Raw genomic sequence first — 7,389 nt, forward strand, 5'->3', positions numbered from 1 at the left:
AACTAAGGTAAACTATAAATCCCATCCTCTTAATTTTCTTCTCATTCGTAGTTTGATCTTTAAAATTTAATTTTTAATTTATTCATTAAAGTTTTTATTTATTCTTATTGTTATCATTCTACTGTAAATCATAAAAGAAAATTAGCATGATAATTACATGTGTTGATGTGAATTGTTTTTTATTAATGAAAAATTTATGTGTCATTCACGTTATTTATTTTTATTTTTATCTTCTTTCTTTAAAGATAAAAGCTTTATAGTTTCATTTTTGTATCATGTCGACGTTGTAATTATCATTCTTTGATGGTTTCACCGATTAGAATCGCTTCAGACATTTCCAGAGTCCTAAGCAAAATTTGATTAAAAAAATAAGCCTCTATAGAACGCAAATATATTTCATTACATTGAATAATTAATTTAATATTTTATTAATAAATCATATATACATAATGAAACTTTATTAAACACATTTATTCAACAACATTTATTATAATTTACTTTTAACATCAATTTCTCGTTTATCTCTTAGTCAATTTAAAAATATTGTACATTATTTTGAAGGTTTCACCGAATAAAATATAAAATTATAATGTTATTATTTAAATCTCTAATTTTACCAATAAATAATATGTTTTTTAAAGTTTCAAAATATAAAGTAAACACATCATTTATCCAAAAAAAAAAAAAAAGTAAACACATTCAATCGGGTGGTCAAGTTCTTATTTTTTTCTTCTTCATATTCTATTAGGTCATAGACTCTAGACTCATTAATATACTCTTGTCCTTCCTCTAGAGTCATCTTCTCCTCCAAATAAGATATTAAATTTAAAATTTCTCAAAAAAAATATTAGATTCAGAATTTGCATAAAAAATCAATATATCCATTATTTTCAAACAGGTTACAAAAACTTTCAAGCTCAAAGGACAAACAACTTTGAAAAATTATTAAGAGAACAATGGTGTTTGTAAGGAAATTTGAGCAACAAAGCCCATATAGTTCTGTGGTAGAGCATCAGTCTGCAGTTCGATCCTGCATTGGGGTCCTGTTTTGTATATTGGATTCTATTTTCTCAGGTCTGCATTATTTTTGTTTGTGTATATTAACAAACTCCATTAGTAATTCAAAGGTTTCAGGCCCCAATCATGTGCAAGTTTTAAGATTCAACTCACTGATTATTGCTACATTCCAATCTAAGCTACAACAGACAGCAGCAAAGAAACAAATGATTCTTGAGCACCATCAGCAACACAAAGTTTCAAATCTCAATATTGCCTAATCAAGCACAATCCGCACTTTTATGATTCAACTCATATCTAACTTCCATCGTTGCTGGGGTTTAAATGCTAAGCTATATCAAAGTAGCGGCAAAGAAACCTATGATTCTTGTTAGCAACTCGAAGTTTGGGACCACGATTATGTATGCACAATCCGAAGCTTTAAGATTCAACTCACATTGCTAGATCATGAATACTTCAAAGTTCACATTCAAGTTTACACAACTTATTTCAACATGGGAAGCATAGACGAATCAACAAGTCCTGAACCCTGAACCTAGAGATAGAGAAATGACAAATCACAAAAAGGAAACCCAATCCTGGGCAAAACCTCAAACCGCCAAGACCATAGCTCTTGATTCACGTCTCCTCTGACATGAACCCTCAAAATCCTACTAAATCCTAAGCAGTCATGTGCTAGCAAAAACCCTACTACTTTGAATCCATTTCATCATCCATGTTAAAGGAGACCCAAATTCTCCCATTCAAAATCCTAATTCCCTAATCTCCAACTAGAACTCAACTTGCACATTCACACTCTTGAAGCAGCAAATATTCATAGGATCTATAATATATATACACACACTCCCAAACGAAGAGGCTAAAGTGCTCCACCCGAATTCAATTCGGATACTCGCCTTTCAGATCCGAGCTTCCTGGAGTACTCGACAAGGAAGCTAACAAATTCAGATGCCCGGGAAGATACTTTCCAACCCTCGCCGCCGACGCTTCTCCCATTGCTTGCTGTGTGTTGAACGAACAACGCGGCAGCATTAGGTGGCTGGGCAAATTCCGCAGCGGCTGCATTAGCAGTATTAACAGCAACCTCTGGCGGAGGCGCGAAGCTCCACACTTGTTGACCATACTCGGGCCTAGCTGGAAGAGCCCAGAAACCACCCGCATGTCCCATATCTGGTCCCATCGTGATCACCCCCCGGAATCGTCCTTCCCGGTGTTACAATCGTCGAACCTGACCCGTTTCCCAAGTATAAAACCGGCGGGACCTAGTAAAAAATTATGGTCCAAAGACGTCGTCGTCGACGGCAGAGAAGTAGAATCACCTCGACCGCGGACGGAGGCCGACACAGTGGAGAAGTTGGCGGGAATCGTCCCGGTACCGGTAGCGGTTATAATGGATGGTTCTGCTTGGCGTAACAGCCACTCGATGGTCTGACCGTCGTATTTGTGACCCAACTCACGAGTCAACTGGAAAACACGAGCCGCACAAATGACTGGCATCCGGATCCTTCTCCCACGGCCGTTCACTTTGCTGTGACGATCTTTGGTCGGAGGCTTTTTGACGGTGAGGGAATCGTTGACCGGCGCTTGTCATACCTTAGGGTCCGTAATGGCTCCGTTTGCAGCAACATCATCTGAATTAGACATGAGCGGGACGAGAGACTGCTGCAGAACTTTCACTTGTTTTCTTAGTGGGGTTTGTTTTGTTAGACTAAGAGTTTGTTTGGTTCACGGAACATAAGATTACCAGTGGGAATATAAGATTACCAGAGAATGATTAATGAGAATATTGTATTTTATGTTTAGTTAATTTAGCAATAATGTAAGATTTACCGTGTTTGATAAATGAATAAAAGATTATTGAAATGTATATTTGATCAAATTATCCTTATTATATATTTATTTTTTTAACAAGTTGAAAAATATTTATATATATTTTTTAAAAAAATTTAAATTAAAAAAATTTATATTTTTTTCAAAATTAAAAATATAAAAAGTTAATGAAAGGGTAAAATTCTATTTTAATCCCTGAATTTTATTTAAAATTTTAATTATAGAATTTTTTTTTGTAAATCTAAAATAGTTTAAGGATAAATTTATAATTAACATTCGTAGAATTTTATTATTCAATGTCAGAAGAATGCTATTTTTGAAGAAAAAAAATTAAAGATATTTTAGTCCAAAACGCCGGTAATCCAACAATACCTAAGGAAAGGGAGGTAATGACATTTCTAGTAATATACCCAAAAAAATCTACTATTAGTAATAAAACATTACCGGGAATGAATTCCTGGCCAACCAAACATGGAATGTAGATTCCATTCCCATGAGAATCCCACATTTTTTGATCCAAACAACCTCTAAGGTGACGTTTGATTCGCTGGAATGTTTCTGAGAGAATTGAAATATGTGAAGGAATTAGAATCTATCAGAAATTGGAATCCAATTCATATTCTGTTGGTTGACAGTAAATTGAATTGAAATCCAATTTAATATTTTGTTTGGTTCGCAGACATGTCAGATGAATTTGATTTCAGTAATGTAAATGACAAGATTGCCCTTCTTAGTTTTTTGGGCTTAATTTTAGTTTGTTTTTATAAATTACATGTAGTAATATATTATAAAAATTTTAAAAATAATAAATTTTATTGATTGATTATTCATTTTAATAAATTATAAAAATCATGCTAATAAACATCATAAGTTAAAATCATCCCAATTAGGGATGACCATGGGTCGGGTTGGGTCGAGTTTTTGGTCCACCCGACCCGACCCGAGAACAAGGGAAACTCTATCTGAGACCCGACCCGACCAAATAAAATCACCCCCCCCGACCCGAATATATGAATTAGAAATTCGGCCTGAAATAATAAGAAAATTATTTTATTCAATAAAAACAGTGACTTAATTGAAAAAAAAATTATATATAGAGGGTTATTATTGTAATTATTCCTAATATATAAGGTAAAATTATATAATTTTTGGGTCGGGTCGGGTATTTTTCACCCTAAAAAACCCGACCCGACCCAACCAAAATAAAGCTTCACCTTATCCGACCCAAATATATGAATTAGAAACCCAACCCGAAATAATAAAAAAATATTTTTATTCAATAAAAGAGTGACTTAATTGAAAATATATATATATATATATATATATATATATATATAAATATTATTGTAATTATTCTTAAATATAAGGTAAAATTAATATATTTGGGTCGGGTCGGGTATTTTTCACCTTAAACCCGAACTCGACCCGAATATCACACTTAAAAACCGACCCGACCCTACCAAATAAAGTTTCACTAGACCCGAATATATGAATTAGAAATCCGACCCGACCCGAAATAAAAAAAATATTTTTATTCAATATGAATAAGTTACCAAAAAAATTGATGAGGATAGTATAGTCAAATTTCAATTCCCTCCAACAAAGAAATTGAATTCCATCATAGAATGGATGAAATTCACTTTCCCTCATTTGATGGAAAGTTGAAACCTTGAGAGATTCTAATTCCCTTTAAAAACTTGAACCAAACATGAGAAAGTGGTAAAATTTAATTCAAATTCCCCTTAATTCCAAGGGATTCCTGCGAACCAAACGCCACTAAAGGTATTTGGCCGTCTTGGATTTATTGCAGCTGATAATCTGGGCGTCAATTGTGTATTTTTTGGTTAATTAATTATCAATAAATGTAAAATCTTCTTATAGTATTATTTATGATATCATAGAATTTTAAAATTAAATTTATTTAATTTATTATAATAATGAGTTATAGTTTTACCACTAACAGTACCATACATTATCTGTGTAACAAATCTTAAATCATATAAATGATTGATTGAACTAGTATCAAGAGTTAATTCGACATCAATTTAATTAAAAATGTCAAAATAGTTTTATCAAATTTAAGAAATTATGATAATTACATTTTACTAATTATCAATTTCAAAATTTTATTTAATATATATATATAGTTGATGGGAGTGGGGAACGCAACTGAAGCCATAAAAGTATCAACAGTGAATCAAGATCCACTTGGTTTTGGGACCATGGGCATTGGCAGGACATCGATAAACTCCGTCTTTCCCCTTTTTCATCTTCATGAAAATGTGATACAATTAGACGCTAATACAATTATTAACATACCAAATGAATGGTTTTATACCTAAATTACTCATAATCCTTCTAAACTTTTTTCCCCCACAGTTCCGGATTTACTACCAGAATAACGATATCAACTGACCTAAACTCAATCGGCACCAAAGAAAAGATTAGCACCTACAAGAATAACAATTGTTTACTTGCCCTTTAGACCGGTTATATATTTCGTATTGTTTCACCGACCACCACAATTAAATAAAAAATAATTTAAAAAAAAAGTATATGTGAGCTTCCTGTTCACAAAAACCGAAACCGAATCAAACACCACAAAGCTATGATAAGGTACCATATCCTTTCCTGCACTAACTACTTATAAACTGAGAATAAGCAGCTCAAGAGATGAAGTGATATAAAGCTCATATTCCTCATGTAACTGAAACCATGGAAACATACTTTAGAACATTTACCTTTCTAGATTTACTTCACTGCTGGTGGTTCAATTATGTCCCTGCAAACGATTCTTCGGATCAGCGGCTTTATTTTTCAAGTAGTAATAGTTTGCTGATATAAAGGGGAAGAAAATAAGTAGGGATCAAATAATCTATACAAAAAACATGTGAAAGATTAAATGTAGCTTGTCATAGACAACAAAGCTGTTAAATTTTCAGATGTACATATAATACTCGATACCAAACATTAATCTCAATCTCCATGTTTACACACAACTCTCATACCCAAACTCTGAAAGTGGATGTTTTATCCCCATGTCACATGAACAAATGTGGGTATTTTGTTCCATTTTAAGCTGCCAAAAATCAAATCCAAGTTAGAATGCTATTGTACATTTATGATTCGGGTATATTCAAATTGACCGTGTAAATGCAGGCAGAATAATAAACCAGAATCACGAGAATATTAAAATATTACTGCACCATGCAAAAAGTAAGAAGTTTGCTCCGTTTTGTGTATCAAAATACAGTTTTATTGGTATATGGAATGTCAGCAGCAATCATTCTTTAAAAAAAAACTTGTTAAATAAACTTTTAACCTATTTTGGAAGGCAAGATATGAAGATATGCACCTTGTACAAGTCAGTAAAATTGAACTTCCACCACAACCTAACATTTTAACTACATATTAATTATTGTTTTGGAAGGTAAAAAGGGATTAACAATAGCATTAGAAATCATTCAGTTTGACATCAGACATTGGCCAGAATGAATGCAAGGAAAGGCACATGGAGCTGTAAAAGTGAAGAATCAAAAGTTATTACGCTACAAACAACTCTCAGTATCCAGATGTCCACAAAATTTCAACTAGATGTCTCAATAATAAAATGCAATCCAAGAAAATACAAATGGTTTGAAGCCCCATCGACAATACCATAAGTGTATTCAGAAGGCTTAACAATGGAATAACATGTAACACAACTTTCAGAACTTGGCAGGAGGTTCTTCCACAGAATAAGATGTTGTGCCACAAGTTCATAGTTTATTCCTCACCCTGAAACCCTCACCACTGCCATTTTTCTCTCACAACTTTTTTATATGTTTCCTTAACCTTATTACCTAAATCAAAAGATAAATTAACTTTATTCTTATGTTGGAAGAACACCCCATTCAGATATCAAAATTCCAAAAGAAAATTAAATGGTACTATGAATTGTTTAGTTTTCTACTTAAAAATGTTTCTAAAAGCAATATTGCTTCAACTACCCCCATCTTTCTATGCCTCTGTGATTTCTACCTTTATTAAATTAGAGAACATTATACATATATGTTAGCTCCAACTTTGGTATTCAAGCTTTTACTATATAAGTTCCTACCATCTAAACCCAGCAAGATCAGACCCAAGCCTTTCACAGCAAATATCTGTTGGATTATTTGGAGCATATACCAACTATAACATAGAACACAATGAATCCATTGTTGACAAAACTACTCAGAAAACATAGGCTAAAACACCAAAAGACCCTTCAACTATTTCACTTCTTATTTGCTAAATATACCCCTACACTTTATTGTACTCAAATAAGCCCATATCCTCTGATGTGTACTTAATAAGCTCCAATTCCAGATAAATGTTATTTATTTTAAGAGTTTGTTGAGGAATAATTAAAGGTTAAGAGATTATTTGGGAAAATGTTAAAGATTAGGTGCTTATTTGGATAAAAATTACAAGCTTATTTGGGTGTAATAGAACTAAGAAAAAAAAAGTGGCAAAGTTGAAGGACCCTGTTAATTTTAGCTGAAAACATAATGTTGGTCA

The 7,389-nt window shown here is 32.7% G+C and overlaps 1 pseudogene; it reads right to left on the reverse strand.

The window, feature by feature from the left end:
* Window positions 1-1,752: 1,752 nt before the first annotated feature.
* LOC120200383 lies at window positions 1,753-2,681 on the reverse strand (annotated as a pseudogene).
* Between the last annotated feature and the right edge of the window lie 4,708 nt (window positions 2,682-7,389).

This window comes from Hibiscus syriacus, unplaced genomic scaffold, assembly GCF_006381635.1.
Source record: "Hibiscus syriacus cultivar Baekdansim isolate YM2019G1 unplaced genomic scaffold, ASM638163v2 tig00005946_pilon, whole genome shotgun sequence".
Taxonomy (NCBI): domain Eukaryota; kingdom Viridiplantae; phylum Streptophyta; class Magnoliopsida; order Malvales; family Malvaceae; genus Hibiscus; species Hibiscus syriacus.